Below are 16,837 nucleotides of genomic sequence, written 5' to 3' on the forward strand. Positions count from 1 at the left end.
AGTGTATTGGCACATACTGTTCATATTAAGGAAATAACAGTGATATCTATCTCATAGCGCTATTTGAAGAAATAAAGTAACAGTGAATAGCACATAGAAAACAACCCATAATGTGAGTTATTATTACTGACGTCGTTAGTAGTCCTGTATGGTTAGTATCATCATGATCCCGTATATGTATTTTAGAGGAGGAAACTGGCTGGAGAGGTGAAATAAGGACCCAAGGACGTCAATCTGGTAACCTCCCCTCATTTGACTTTAAATTCCATACTTTTGCCACTGCACCACATTGACACTCTTTCCTGTTGGACCTGTCCTTTCTGACAGTATTGCAGGCAATTCTAGATCTGCTATTCTGCCTCCATCAAACTTTATTTTCCTATTTCCCAATTCTTTAGAGTCCTACAAGGAACTGCCTGACTTTGGGGTGATTATTGTGCTGGAATGAACAGGAGCCTTAATGAAGTTAAGTTACCAGAACAAGTGCTGTAGGGTGAACCAGGACTGCAGCACGTAGGTAAGAAGGTTTAGCAGCTTCTCAGTTTTGCCACGCGTCTTTGCGGTTGCCCTGGAAGCGCAGGCGAGTGGAGAAACGCTGAACGCCGGAAGCACTTCATTTCCCAGAAGTCCGCGCGCCGCGCGCCACGTGACCGCCGGCTAGAGCGCGCCGGGGCTTTCGGTACCCCGGGCGTTCTCCGTAGCTTCCCTCTTCTCTCCCCGCCCCTGGCCCTCCGCACTGATCCTGTCCGGGCGGGAGCCGAGCCGGAGTCGGAGCCGGAGCCGGAGCCTCAGAGACGTGGAAACATGGAGGCCTGAGCCGGTGTGCGCCAACCCGGCTGCGGCGGCGACCGCGGCGGCGACCGCGGCTTGTTCTGTCCCCTCTGCCACCCGTTCGTCCGTCCGTGAGCTGGAAGCGGATCTCCCCGCCGGCTGAGACAGGTGGGCTGTGGCGCCGCCCCTGGCAGCGCGGCCCTGGGAGCCGGGCGGGGCCCCCGCCCCTTGTCAGAGCGTGTTTGGGGACACCCTCCCCTCCCCCGGGCAGAAGGGTCCCTTCTGCCAGCGGGGGACGGGGCCACGAGAGCTGCCCCCCACTTCCAGGATTCAGTGGCACTTAGAGCCGGGAAGTGAGGGGGTGTGCTAATCAAGAGAGTGAGAAGGGCCTCAGTCCGAGTCTGGTGTTGGGAGTTGGTCGTGGCGTGGGGGATACCAAAGAGCAAGTCGTTGCTTCGGAAGATGGGGTTGATGTGACAAGTGGGCGTGTGATGGGCAAGGTGAGCAATAATATTGATTGTTTTTTTGACATACAAATTTTTATTGAGATGTAATTGACATACCACAAAATTCACCCTTTAAAAGTACAATTAAAGTATAACGCGGTGGTTTTTTTTGTTGTTTTTTTTAAACTCAGTGTTTTTTAAAAGCATTTTCACAGGGTTGTGCAACTGTCTGATTTAAGAACATCTTTATCACCCAAAAAAGAAAACTATACCCATTAGAAGTCACTCCTTATTCTCCACTCCCTGGCAACTAGCGATTGTGTTTTAACTGAAAGGCGAGAGGGTGGGAAGTTAGATCGGGTGTTTGTGAACAGTAGTGAGTTAATAAAGCTGATAGGATGAAAGTACTGAAATAGAAGGGATGGGATGATTGTAATAGGGCCAGCAAAGGGGTACACAGGATAGACTCGCTAGGGGGGCAGATTGAGCAGGATCCTTGAAAGCTGGAGGGAGAGATGTGTAGAGAGAAGGTGCTGAAAGATATGAAAACACCGGTGTGTGTGTGGAGGCGGTGGAGAGGAGTGCACCCTTTCAGATGGACCCTGGCTTTGGGATGATGAATTGAGGGCTCGAGAGAGGAACTGGAGGTGGAAGGGAAGGGGATCTATAGTAATAGGTGAATGGTTGCTGCTGAGCATGGAAGTTATGAATAATGTAGATTTCTTGAATGGTTATCCTGCTTTGTATTGTTTATCTTAGATAATTTTGTCTGCAACTCAGAGACAGACTGGGCAAGTATAACTATTCCCATTCTGCAGATGAAGAATCAACCTTTTAGCTGTTAGGTGACTTCCTGAAGCTCATTAGGTTAGTAAACAGGGCAGAATGAGTGGGAATGAAAGAATTGATGCACGTGGATTAAGTGGCAGAAAATTGAGATGGGTCAATGTTACAGGAAGGAGTTTCAACTATTAAACATATTAAGAAATCTATATTATTATAAGTAGGTCGAGGACTTTGTTTTTGTAACTTTTAAATTTGGAAAAGCTCAACCCGGGATAATGTAATATACCCCCACGTACCCATTACCCAGCTCTAACAATCAGTAACTCAGGCTAATTTAGTTTCATCTATGGCCCTGAATTCCTATTCCCAACTCCATTTCATTTGTAAATATTTGAGTATATGTCTCTGGAAGATTGAGTCACTCTCTTTTTAATATACCCACAATATGATTGTCACACCTAAAAAATTAATAATAAGCTCTTTATATCTAGAAGGACTTATTTTTTAAAATGTGGTATCCATTTGATACTGAAGAAGCAGTGCAAACATTTTGATGTTTGACTTCCTGAAAAATACAGTTTGTTTCCTGATTTTTCCAGTTAATCCTGTTGTCCTGACTGTTCCATTTTCTTGGTTAATATGGTTCATCCTTCTGCAGAATGCTTGAAGAATTGTCACTTTGGCTAGCTCTTTAATGGATGGAGTTTTGTGAGGGCAGGAGAAAAATAGAAGTGAAATATACCACAAAATGCACAAATAACTTATATCTCATACTGCTCTAAGTATTTGGGCAATTTGATTGTTTCTCTCCAGATGATTTCACATATTGTTAGAAGTTTTTTAATGTGTGTGTATTAGTTTTCTATGACTACTGCAACAAATCACCACAAATTCAATGGCTTAAAACAATACAAACTTATTCTTTAAAAGTTCTGTATTTTAGAAGTCCGAAATGGGTCTCACTGGGCTAAAATCAGTGTGTCAAGCCTGTGTTCCTTTTGGGAAGTTTCCAGGGGAGAATCTGTTTCCTTGCCTCTTCCAGCTTTTAGGGGCCGCCACATTCCTTGGCTTGTGACCCCCTTCCTCCGTCTTCAAAACCAGCAGCATTGCATCTCTCTGACTGTTCTGTAGTCCATCTGACCACAGCTGGGAAAGGTTCTCCACTTTTAAGGACCCATGTGATTAGATCAGGCACACCTGGGTAATTCAGGGTAATTTCCCTCAACTTAAGGTCCTTAACTTAATTACATCTGCAAAGTCCCTTTTGCTATGTAAAATAACCGAATCACAGGTTCCATAGATTAGGATGTGGACATCTTTGGGAATTGTTATTCTCCCTATCACAGTATGTTTTGGGATATTTTGTTGAGACTTAAGAAAATCAGTGATTTTGTTTGCTGCTGCAAATGCAGTGTGTCCTCTTTCACTTTGTAGTAATGGGAATAGTTAGTGCTGGAGAGGACTGTTCCATTTTCCTTTTAGTGACTGTAAACAAATATGTGGGAAATACCTGTGACATTTGTAGTATAGGCTTTGGTAAAATGAGACCTTTAAAAGTGATTAAATATAAAAACAATGTAATAACGTGTAAAGTTTTTCTGTATTTTGTTTCGGTCTTTTTATTTCATATTCATGTTTTTTAAGTATTGTTTACTTGTAATCAGAGTGTATATAATGCTCAACTGCTACTTGAAGTCACAGGACACTCTGGCAATGACGGTTCCCATGCCCAGAGTGAGAGGGCAGGGGCTCTGTGTCCCAGTGGGTGATGGAGGCACCTCCAGTTCAACAGGAAGACTCAAAGGGAGAAAAAATTTTCAGGAAGAATGAGCTACTGTGAGAGTTGGGCTTGAATTCCCATCTAGAATTTTCCGTATGTGACTCAGCTGGGCGAGGTCGAGTGCTGTGGGCCTGCAAAGCAGAGGGGCAAGATGGCTGTTACTGCTCTTCCTCTCCCAGGATGGGGGAGAAGACTCTGAATCTTAGAGGTGGATTTCAGGAAGTCCTGCAGTTGGTATCCTGCTTCCTGAGGGGGTTCCACTTTCCAGCTTAGCTCTCAAGGTCTTGACTGCCTTGGAGCGTGAAGGTCTGGTCTCTCTGATGGTGGTGTGTTTTAGCTTACGGCTTCCAGTAAACATAATGGGAATTGTTATATATCTGTGCCTATTTTTAAGCTTATTTTCCCTACTAAGGTTCTTAGTTGAGCTTAATGCTTTGAACTTCTTAAAAACTGCTTGCAGTTTTAAATTATACTCATGTTTGTCTATTTGTAGACAAAGCAATCTAATAGGGCTGAAAACAACTTTACAGATAGCTCTTATTTACTGAAAGCTGTTTTTTTTTTTTTTTTTTATTAAGAAAGTTTGGTCAGTACTTTTTGATGTCTTCTCTAGTTTTTGTTACATTCTTTAAAAATGCAGACACCAGGTGAGGGGTCGGGGGTGGGTGAAATGGGTGAAGGTGGTCAAAAGGTGCAAACTTCCAGTTATAAAATAAATAAGTCCTGGAATGTAATGTGCAACGTGGTGACTGTAGTTAATAATACTGTATTATATGTTTGAAAGTTGCTAAGAGTAGATCTTAAATGTTCCCGTCACAAGAAAAAAAAATAACTGTGTGTGGCGCTGGATGTTAACTAGACTGATTGTGGCAATCATTTTGCAATACAGTATATACATATATTGAATCATTGTGTTGTACACCTGAAATTAATATGTTACATGTGAATTATATCTCAATTAAAAAATGCAGAAACCAAAAGTGGCTGTAACTCTCCAATAAGAATATTGGAAGAATTAACAAGAGTTTTTTTGTATGTCAAATGACAGATAATAAGTTTTCTTTTTTAGATTGAGTCAATCACTGAATCTTTTTTTTTTAATATTTATTTATTTATTTATTTGACTGTGCCAGGTCTTAGTTGTGGCACTTGGGATCTTTGTTGTGGCATGTGGGATCTTTAGTTGCGGCATGCAGGCTCTTAGTTGCGGCATGCATGTGGGATCTAGTTCCCCGACGAGGGATCGAACCCAGGCGCCTTGCATTGGGAGCATGGAGTCTTAACCACTGGACCACCAGGGAAGTCCTGAAGTCAATCACTGAATCTTGACAGTTATTCCTTCAAAATACCTTTTGCAAACCCTCCACCTTACAATACTTTCAAAGCCTCCTGTGTCAGTTAAGATTAGGTTTGTCTTTGAGCAACATACCGTTGCTAGCTTGAACATGTTGTTAGTTTGTTTCTCATGTAAGAGAAGTCCAGAGGTAGACAATTCAGGGCTGGTATGGTGGCTCTGCTGTCATCAGGGACCCAGCCTCTTTTCCAGCTTCTTACTCTGTCATCTCTAGGATATGGCCCTTGATTTCTGGGTCCAGATAGTAATGTATGGCATGTAGTCAGATAAATGGTCTGGCACCCATAGGATAGTTCTGGACTAGACTTAGGTATTTTGAAATCATCAGTGTATTGGGGAAGAGTTCACTGGTCTAGAAGGCTGAGGGATGTATGCAATTTTATAGTTACAGTGGGCAAAGTAGAAGACATGCCCTTTAGTAAGTCTCCCCATCAGGCATCAGCTTGCTTTCTGGCTTTTTTTGCTTCCCTCCCTACTCTAGCCATGTTGAGCTTTTTTCAGTTCCTTGAATGGACCCTGCCTGTTTTTCCTAATCCTAGGCCTACACACATGCTTTTCTCTTACTTTGAAAAGTTTCTTAACTCCACACCCAACCAGGCCAGTCCTTCAGGTCTTAGCTTTTTTTTAAATATTTATTTATTTGGTTGTGCCGGGTCTTAGTTGCAGCAGGCGGCCTCCTTAGTTGCAGCTCGCTGGCTCCTTAGTTGCAGTACGCAGGCTCCTTAGTTGCAGCACGCAGGCTCCTTAGTTGTGGCATGTGAACTCTTGGTTGCAGCATGCATGTGGGATCTAGTTCCCTGACCAGGGATCGAACCCGGGCCCCCTGCATTGGGAGCACGGAGTCTTACCCACTGCACCACCAGGGAAGTCCTAGGTCTTAGCTTTTATGGCATGACCTCTGGGAAGCTTTCACTGAGTCTTGAATAGTTGCCATATTATAATTTCATGTTGCTTTATTTGTGTCTCTTACTCAACTGTAAATAAATTCTATCCTTCACAGTTTTAACCCCGGCTCTTGGTATTGTGCTGGCCACATAGTGGGCACTCAGGAAATATTGACGGAGTCGTTGTGCTTACATAACCAGTGTGATGGAGCTTGGGTATTGCTAGTTTGTTTTTTCAGCCCTGTACTATTCTTTGATATTTGCACATTGAGTTGTATGAATCAATGATTGTGAAATAGTAAAGCACATTCTCTCCAATGTATTTACAAGTTAATATTTCTACTTAAAGTAATACTTGCAAATTGTTAGAAAAGATAATAATTTATAATAATGTTATAGAAGATCAGCAGTACCCTGCCTTACCTGTCCTTTTTAGTCTGGTTCCCAGAGATAACTGCTTTTAACTGTGTTTATAAGTAATATGTCTAAATGGCTATTTTGTGATTTATCAATTTTAGGTAATACCTGTTGATGCCTGTTGTGGTAGATGAGCCTCTTCCTCCTTCTCCCCCTCTTCCAGCCCTTGTAGTATAGATACTTAAGAATTCTTGATTAATTCAGTGTTTACATTATCCTGACTGCATAAATGTCAGTGCTGAGCTGAGTTTACCTTGCTTCCCCGCCCCCCTCCCTATTTGTTTTATTTTTCTGTGAACATATTACTGATTTTTACCCAATACTTTGGAAGACCTGTGGGGATTGGGACCCAGGAAGCCGATGCAAGATGTTACTCTGGCTACTGCTGTTGCCGTGACAGTGAATTGTTTTTCATCCTCTCCCAGAGGCTTCATTGTCTTTGTTAATGAAGGTAAAGTACAGTCTCACACCTTCACAGTTCCCGACTTGACAGTGTCTTAACTTAATGCTCCTCTGTTTTGTTCATGCTTTCTGTTTGGAACTCCTGTTACTAATCTATTAAGACCTTCTAAATGAATTTTTTTTTTAACAGTACACAAAATGGCTTTTATTTCACATCCACTCATCTTTCAAGTAATTACACAGCTTCTATATTATCACACAAGACTGCCTATTGAATTTTTAAATCAGTTTTTAGTAGTTTCAAGTATCTTTCCTTGTTCTTTTTCTTTTTTTTTTTGCGGTACGCGGGCCTCTCACTGTTGTGGTCTCTCCCGTTGCGGAGCACAGGCTCCGGACGCGCAGGCTCAGCAGCCATGGCTCACAGGCCCAGCCGGACCGGGGCACGAACCCGTGTCCCCTGCATCGGCAGGTGGACTCTCAACCACTGCACCACCGGGGAAGCCCTCTTTTCTTGTTCTTTGATTATTTCCTTGACATCTTGTTCTTGGTTCATGGGAACAATGTGGTATAGTGGTTAAGAGCATGGTTTCTGCACCCAGACTGCCTTAGCCTGAAACCTGGTCTGTCACTTTCTAACTCTGTAGTCTTGGTCTTGGGCAAGTCGCTTAACCTTTCTTTGTCTCAGTTTATTCTTCTAGGCCAAGGGTTGGCAGACATTTTGTGTAAAGGGCCAGATCATAAGAATTAGGCTTTGTGGGCCCAGAGGCAAAATGAAGAATATTTTGTAGGTACTTGCAAAACAAGGGAGAAAAAATTTCCTCAAGTTTTTTAATCGATGAAATTAAAAATACAATACTAATAATGGTTGAGAACTCTTTTTTTGGTAATAAAGGTTTTCTGATGAGAAGAATGAAGTCTCTTGGGGGAGAAGGGATAGCATTTTACTTAATTGGAGTTTAAAGTTACTGTTTCCTATCATCAAAATTGATCATAAATGTTCCTGTTTAATGCTGATTTATAATGAGATTTAATGTATTTCACCTTTGAATATATCTTTTTACATAGATAAGTATTGCCAAATACTGATATCAATCTATGAACATATTTTTTTTTTTTTTTTTTTGGCTGAACTGCACGGTTTGTGGGATCTTAGTTCCCTGACCAGGTATTGAACCCGGGTCCACGGCAGTGAAAGCCCGAGTCTTAACCACTGGACCACCAGGAAATTCTCCCAGTGGTTTTAATGAGCGTATTTATTGCTTGGAAGACATCTATAGAATTATGTTAGATTCATTTCTCATATTTACCCTTTAGCAAATCATTGCATTACCAACTAATCACTTCCAATTGAGGACTACGTGGAACTCCTCGTTGCACAGTTAAATGGGTTTTGAAATGTGGAAAGTACTTTTGTACTTGTACTGAGGTCTGAAAAATGCTGTTGGAACTGTAGTTTGACTTTGGAAAATATATCTACTGCATACTTGTGTGGGAGTAGAGGTCTCGAGTCTTATTTTGATTTTTGACAGCATCAAAAGTGTATAAAGGGGCTTCTCTGGTGGTGCAGTGGTTGAGAGTCTGCCTGCCAATGCAGGGGACATGGGTTCGTGCCCCGGTCCGGGAAGATCCCACATGCCACGGTGCGGCTAGGCCCGTGAGCCATGGCCGCTGAGCCCGCGCGTCCGGAGCCTGTGCTCTGCAGCAGGAGAGGCCACAACAGTGAGAGGCCCGTGTACCGCAAAAAAAAAAAAAGTGTATAAAGCAGCTTGACATTACCTGTGATTCAAACAATGTCAGTTGTCCTTGAAATGACTTTACCTTAGTATAGGTTTTACAGATTTTTAAGTGCTGTTGGCCTTCTAATTTTAGGTTGAATTCATTGAGAAATATTATCAAATGTGCAGCAAAAACTAATTTCCAAAGCCATTCAGTGTCCAGTAACAGTGGTTGAGGGGGTTCTTCTTGTTCAGAACAATTTCAGTCTCAACCCTGAGCTTGAAAAATTTAAATAAAACTATACCATTGCTGAGCCATTGTATTGTTGTGTGGTAGAACATATCAGGATATTCAGTTTTTATTTCTGAGAAAAATTTTATGGAACTGATAGTTAAGTTCCTGAGAGTGGATGAAGTTGGCTGTTGACACTGCTGGTTCAATAACACATCATAGATTCGAATATTTTTATGCAGAGTACCTGCTGATAGATAGCATAATGAACACTGTAGGCTATAAGCACCTTGCATTTAAGAAATATTTATGTAATTTACTTAAAAATAGAAATAATAAATCCACATGTTAACACAAGTAACATATTTTTGTAAAAAAAGTATATTTTGCAAAGTAAAATAAAATTTTGTAAACACCTTGCATTTTCATAAGATTTGTAAACTTGTCCAGCTAAGCTTTTTTCTGCTCCACACGTTTACCGCCATCTGTCATTATTCATCTTAGCAGATGCCACTTCAGGTTGTACTGAATTAGTATTTTCTCAACCAATTTGGAAAACATTCATGGCTGTAATTGTTCCTTACAGGCTGTTCTTGGAGCAATTATTTTCACTGAGAGACAAGTCTTAAAGATGTTTTATTTTCTCTGGACACATTTCTTTGTCTGCTGTAATCAAACACAATTTAAATCATGATTGGTAAATGACTTTCCTTGCTTGGTTAACAAATGAGCCATTCAGAATCTTACTCTGGTTGTAGCCTCATTTTCATTTTTTATTTTTGGGAAGACGTTTTGCTTGTGATGAAATGCCTTGTTTTAAATTTTCTAATTTTCTTGATTGTTGCTCTGATGAGTTGGAAGTGAGTGCTGTGTGGTAGGGCATGTCGTGTTATTACCTTAGTTGGTAATGTCTACCTATCTTGTATTCTTCTGACATAGCTACGATGATATTACATGATAAACATAATACTTCGATATCTAATTAGATAAAAAAATCTACACTCCACTGTGACTTAGAAGTGTGACATCACAGTCTACTTCGTTCTTTTTTTTTTTTGGCCACGCCTTGGGGCTTGTGGGATCTTAGTTCCCCGACCAGGGATCGAACCCAGGCCCCAGCAGTGGAAGCACAGAGTCCTAACCACTAGACCACCAGGGAAATTGCCCTTTGTTCTTGCTTTGATATGAGAGATATTTACTGGTAATTAAAAATGTCAAAGTATGGCAATATGCCTGACACTTGAAATGCTGTCATTGTCACATGTGTCCCTGAGATTTGCAGTGCACTGAGCAGCAGTATAAGGGGATGAACGCACCACATATAGTCTCTGTAGTAACTACTCAGCTCTGCTGTTGTATCACGAAAGCGGCTTTAGTGTGTAAACAAATGACCATGGCTGTGTTCTAATAAAACTTCACTTGTAGACACTGAAGTTTTAATTTCATAGGATTTCCATGTGTCACAAAATACTGATTTTTCTTGACCACTTAAAAATGTAAAAATCATTCTTCATGCAGCAGGCTGGATTTAGCCCTCGGGTCATGATTGCTAACCCGGTGCGGATTAAAAGACTCAATATGTGTCAAGCACTTTGAATAGGACCCAGGGACATAGTAGGCTGTATAAATGTTTGCAGTTGTTATTATTAGTTTTATTATCTCCCTGAGGATATTAGTTAAAATTTTTTTCTTAGAATCATCTGTTTTCTGATTAATTTCTTTGGTTTCTTTATTTCACATTGGAGGCTTTCCTCACAAGTCTAATCATTTTTGGTGGACCACTCTTAATTTAAGATTGAGAGTCCCAGTATTGATTGAAAGCTCTGCATGTGAGTGGATTTTGCTGAGTGGTGAGCATTGCTGTAGATGGCAAGCCAGCTTTTTAAATGGGGAGAATCCCAAATGTCTGTATCTTTTCCATGGTTCCCCCTTCATTTTCTCTTGGGAAGAACCCTCCAGTCTCCTGCTTTGGAGGCTGGGAAACCCACTGTGTATCTGTGCAGCAGGCCGACTTCAACTTCGTTCCCCTGTTTTTATCCTCTGCTTCATTACTCTCTGCAACCTTGGCTTCAGAGTCCAGAGTCTCTTCATTCAGATTTCTTCAGAGTGCACATACATGGTTTCCTACTCGGTGGGAAAGACTCACAGACTTGAGCCCCCTGCCTTGCCCAGTCGTTCATGGTGCTTTTCTCCAGTTCTTTCACCTTCCCAGGGTTCCATGGGATGGATTGGCTTGCTTCTTGTTAGGGTCTCCTTTGGCAGGCAGGTATGTTGGGGGCATCCTCAGCTCCACCAGTTCAGTTACTAGCACTCTGTCACCTTTCCATCTTTCACACCTCCTTTGATCTTATACTTGTGGGCTTACATCTTTTTATTTTCATTGCTTTCATTTCACTGCCGTGGAATACCCAACTGTACTTAATATAGCACTTGGAACATAGTAACCTTTTAGAGAATGTTCCATTACTTGGACTAATGGCACCTGTGGTGTTTTAACATGTCCTTTGGCCAGTGATCACTGCCCACTATTTCTCTGTTCTCCTGTTTCAATGATGAGGTTTCACTTTAAAGTTTGTTGAGTACAAATGTGTGTGTGTGTATGTTTGTGTGTGTACACACACATATATACATACAGGCGATTCTGGGATATAGTTTTATGATTTATGGAGTCTCAACTTAAGTCAGGACAAAGTGCACTAGGGTGTTATTTGTATATTTTGAGGGTGTTAAGACAGAATTTGGTTATTATGGATTTTCAGATCCACTAATGTTTACTTTCCAGCTAAGATACATTAAATCAGGAGACAGTGAATCAGTACATATAGAAGAGGAAGGAGATTTATTTTATGTATATATCAGATATTTCACAAATTAAATACAAAATATTGAGCATATCATTTCTTGTTCATAGTGTTCTTTTCACTCATGATAGTAAAATTGACTTGGAATAATTGATCTGAAGTGTTAAATAGCAGTATAAGTCAGACAGCAAAACAAGGCGTTACTTGAAGGGTAGTTAAATTATAAATGAATGGTGAAGGTAATGAGTGCTCTAGGACTGTAGAGAAAAAAGAGCGCTCACACTATGCTTAGTGAGTAGGGTTTCAGGTTCTGTGGGACAGGTGTGTGGCGGGGGAGGCAGGTGTGAACAGGAGCAGAGGAAGGGGAGAGCATGCTAGGTGTTGAGAACGTGGCTTGCCTTACTTTGTTCTGGTACTTTTTTGCAAATTGCGGCTCACATACAATTTGTATCAAAATCGCTGAGGATGCTTTTTAGAAAATGCAGATGCCTGGGCTCTGGCCTGACATTCTGAATCTTTGAGGCGTAAGCATTTGCATTTTTATCCACATGCTCCACAGGTGTTTTTTTATGTACCTTGAAGCTTGAGAACTACTGGTTTGGAGGACACTTGGAAATAAAGTTGGAAAGCGAGCTTTCAGACTGTGGAGGGTCTTGAATGTCAATATTTGGCTTTTCATGTAATGAAGAATCATTGAATATTTTTGAGCTGGTTAAGTAAAATGATGGAAGTGGTAACTTCACAAATATTAAAAATAGATTATACTCGACCTTTTATTTGGCTAAACATGCCCTGTGCCAGGTCCTTTACTGAGTGCTTTGCATGTGTCATCTTGCTTCATCCTCAGAAAATATGAGTTGTAAGTAGTGTTGTTTTTCTCATTATGCAGTAGGGTTTGATAAGTGGTAAATGGAGATTCAGGCTGAGTCTACAGACTTAGCAGGGTCTGTCTCATACTAGAACCTTTGGTCTTTTTTTGTTTTAAATTTATTTAATTTATTTATTTTTGGCTGCACTGGGTCTTTGTTGCTGCACACGGGCTTTATCTAGTTGCAGCGAACGGGGGCTACTCTTCGTTGAGGTGCGCGGTCTTCTCATTGTGGTGGCTTCTCGTTGTGGAGCTCGGGCTCTAGGCACGTGGGCTTCAGTAGTTGTGGCACGCAGGCTCAGTAGTTGTGGCTCGTGGGCTCTAGAGCGCAGGCTCAGTAGTTGTGGCGCACGGGCTTAGTTGCTCCGCGGCATGTGGGATCTTCCCGGACCAGGGCTCAAACCCGTGTCCCCTGCATTGGCAGGCGGATTCTTAACCACTGTGCCACCAAGGAAGCCCAGAACCTTTGGTCTTAATTTTGATGCTGGACTGAATTTCCTTTTTTTTTTTTAAGGATTAATGTAGTAGTGGAATGTGCAGGGTGAATCGAAGTGGAGAGATTGGGAGCAAAGAAATCAGGATACTGTTGCACTGAATCATGTGAGATTGTAGAAGCCTGGTCCAGCATGGAAGCAGCGGGAAGATAAAGAGATGGGTTTAAAAGTTGATATGTAGAATTGTGGGTATTGTAGAAGAACCCACAGGACTTGTTGATGTCATTGGGGAGTCACCCTAGTAAGCTGGTAAAGACCAGGGACTCTGGAATTAGATTGTCTGGGTTCAAATCCTGGCTTTTCTACTTATTATCTCTGGGACCTCATGAATTTGGTAAGTTACGTAACCTGTCTGTGCCTTAGTTTCCTCATCTGTAAAATGAGAAAACTGTGCCTACCTCTCAGAGTTGTTAAGGGGGACTAAATGAATCTGAATTTAAAGCCTTTAGACCATGTAAATAAATCTGCTAATAGCGCTGTTGCATATGTGCTTCTTCTGCCTCAGATGCTCCTGTGTATTTCCATGGAAGCTTGTAATAACTCCATTGTAATACTTACCAAATGTGTTATAATAATTTATTGACATGTTTGTCTCTCCAGGATTTGAGTCCATTAATGGCAGGGACCTGGTTTTATTCATTTTTGCATTTTCGGTAGCCATCATAACACCTACATTTACAGTAAGTGTGTAATAGGCATGTGTGGAATGTATGCTTGGGTGTGTGAGTGAGGTAACTTGAGCCAAGAATGCTGATGACATTGATAGAAGTAGTGACTTTTGGAAGGGTTGCTTGTTTTGGGGGACAAATGTTAAATTCTATTTTAAAATTTATGATGATAGTACGACATCAGTTGATATGTTCAATATGTAGAGATTTATGCTTGGATTTTGACTGAGAAGTCAAGACAAAATATTAATTCTGGGTCACTCACATAGAGCCAGAAGCACATTCAGAGCCTTCCTGAAGGAGAGCAGGTAAAGAGAACAATCCATTTATTTAAGATTTTTTTTTTTTTTTACTGTAAGTTACAACATGTTTCTGGTTTAAAAAAAAGTCAAGCAGTACAGAAGGACATAAAGTGAAAAGTCTCTTCCCTCCAGATTTCCATTCCCATTCTTCAGAGGTAACCAGTCTTGGATCATTGCTTATGTTTCCTTCCAGAAATTATCTAGGCGTATATAAGAATTTACATGTTTATTTAAGCTAATGGGATTTTACTATAGGAGCTGTTCTGTGTCTTTGTGTTTGTTTTTACTTGCAGTATTTGGGATATCTTTACATATTAACACATAAGATCTACCTCATTCTTTTCAGTGGCTACGTTGTATTCCATTATATGCTTATTCCATACAGTAGTTAATCTCCAGATGGTGATCATTTAGGTTATTTTGTGTATTTGCTATTCCAAATAGTGATTAACATCTGTATGTATAGAACTTGTCAACTTGTATGAGTTTACCTGTGAGATGAATTTCTAAAACCAAAATTGTTGGCACACTTAACATTTTGACAGGTGTTGCCAAATACCTACACACTAATGGTGGGGATGCCTGTTTCCTTATTACTCTCACAACTGCTATTAAGGTTTTTCTTAACCTTTGCTAATCATATTGGTAAAAATGATACCTCACTGTTTTAATTAGCATATTTTATTCCTCATTTATACTGAAGATCTTTTCATATATTTATTAGCTATGGGACCTTGGCTATTTCAAAGTATTTTTTTTTGAGTAATATCTCTTCAGCAGTGTGCTGTAAGTTACTTAGGGATAAGGAGGAATAATCTACCTTGGGAGATATGTCATATATACGACAAAACCATAACATTTAAAGGTAGTTTTTACATAATGGAAACTTTAGGTGAGTGGTAGGAAGGTGAGAGGGAAGACTGGTTTTGGGAGGGAGGGTGGAATCAGTTTTACACACATTAAGATTGAATTATTCACTACGTTGCCTTAAAGATAGGTCTTTTGAAAGGTACTGCTAAAAGCACGCTGCTTATTTCTAGTATAGATTTATGTAAGGAACATTGTTATCCACGAAATTACGGGATATATATGTATAAATTTTTGCATGTTACGTATTATAATTAATATAATATATTAATATATATAATTATGTTATATATATTATATTACCCTTAAGTTAAAAAAAAATTCCTGTTTTAGGCATATCGATAGTACTGGCATTCCAGTCAGAGGTTGGGACTAGGAGAGGTTTGAAAGTAATAAGTAATAATATCGTGGAAGGCACTGGTGAAACCAGGAGAGAGCCTCAGTTATTGAAACATTGAGAGAAAGCAGAGCTGAAAGCCAGGAAGTCTTCTGATGCACAGTGAGAGGGAAGAGCATTAGGACTATTAGGAGGTGGGGTGATTGGACAGTGGGTTTTTCAAGTTCCATTTTATTGTGGTTTTCATTGGTAAGGGTCTTGGGAGTTCCAAATACATTGAGTGCAAGTGGTGTGTGTGTGTGTGTGTGTGTGTGTGTGTTTGTGTTTGAAATCCTTGGCATGAATTAGATGCAGAAGAGGTGCCATTGGGCCTCAGTTTTCTACTTTGCTTTCTGCGAGGGTGGGGAGCAGATGGAACTTTCTGGCAAGAGTACCTCAGTGGCTAGTTGTCTTTGCTTGGCTGGACTTGTTCCTCCTTGTCATTGCAGCTGCCTTGGGTGCTGCTTTCACCCTCTGTTCTCAGCAGATAGTACCCTGTTGTTGCTGCCTAATGGAGTGAGGGCAGGAGTGACTGGGCAGGGTGTCCTAGCCAGGTCTGTTGCCCCTGGGCTCTGGCCCTTTTCTGGCCAGCTGCCTCTGGACTGGGGTTGCTGTTCCACCCTTGGTGCCCTTGATTGAAGACTCTTGAGCCTGCCCTGTATGTCACTTTCCTTTTCAGTCCATCTCCAGCTGTTTTACATTTTATGGGGATTTCTCACAGCTTCGGGTTTCCTGTGAATTTTTCAGCATGGCTGTGTAATAATTGACAAAAATTTTTTGCATTATTTTAGGGTTAGGTGAGGAAAAGAGGGGAAGGAGGCATTGCATTTTGTGCTCAGTTGGCTGTCTTGGTTTTCCTTGTTAATATTCTGTTCAGTGTCTTATAGCTGACAGACTTTATTCATATTGTTTTAGAAAGGTTTCATATTGGTCCTGGATTGAGCAGTTACTTTAGTACTTTGTGGTCTGTCCTAGCAGTTTTGAAAATAAAATTTATTTCCTATAAATCAATAGAAAATAGGCAAAGGATATGAAGAGGTGATGGCCTCATTCACAGCAATAGAAATGAAATGCAAATTAAAACCATATTGTAAACTAATTTTCATGTGTCAATTGGCAAAGATCAAAAAGTTTGATTAAACAGTGGTGGCTGTGGTGTGGAGAAACAGGCATTGCTGAAGGGAGTGGAAGCTGGCAACCTCTAAAGAAGGCAGCTAGGCAGTGTAGGGGAGGAAAAATAATTTTCCGTCTACCCTTCTGAGCTCTTAACTGTGATAAAAGATCAACAGGAGAAAAATAGAAGTTTATTCACGTGTACCTCATGTATACATGGGAGATACCTAGGGAAAAATGAGTGGCTTAGAATTCAGTTTAATACCATCTTAATATGGAAAGGAGAAGGGGAACGTAGGCCTCTTAAGGGAGAGTAAATGATTTTTAGAAAAGATGAATGGGCCTTAGAAGAATAGATGAGAGGTATGATAGTTTGTGACAAAGTTAGTCTCAGTGTTGTGTCAACTTCTAGGCGCTCTTGTGATAAGAGTCAGTCTTCCCTGGTTGATGAAACTGCTTAACTTATAATTTATGATAATGGAGTTCCTTTTGGAGAATCTGTCTTTAGGCAGATAAGGAGAGTTCAGAGAAGGCTTCACCCTGCATTTGCTATTTTTCAAG

General features: G+C 40.7%; 1 protein-coding gene across 1 annotated transcript in view; it reads left to right on the forward strand.

Annotated features, from left to right (window-relative positions):
- The first annotated feature begins 653 nt into the window (after positions 1-653).
- DYM (dymeclin) overlaps positions 654-16,837 on the forward strand; it is a 382,373-nt gene continuing 366,189 nt past the window's right edge. The window contains 1 exon segment of the mRNA XM_032653952.1: positions 654-939. The gene's annotated coding sequence lies outside the window, so the exon portion shown is untranslated.

The sequence above is a fragment of the Phocoena sinus genome, chromosome 14 (assembly GCF_008692025.1).
Source record: "Phocoena sinus isolate mPhoSin1 chromosome 14, mPhoSin1.pri, whole genome shotgun sequence".
Taxonomy (NCBI): Eukaryota; Metazoa; Chordata; class Mammalia; order Artiodactyla; family Phocoenidae; genus Phocoena; species Phocoena sinus.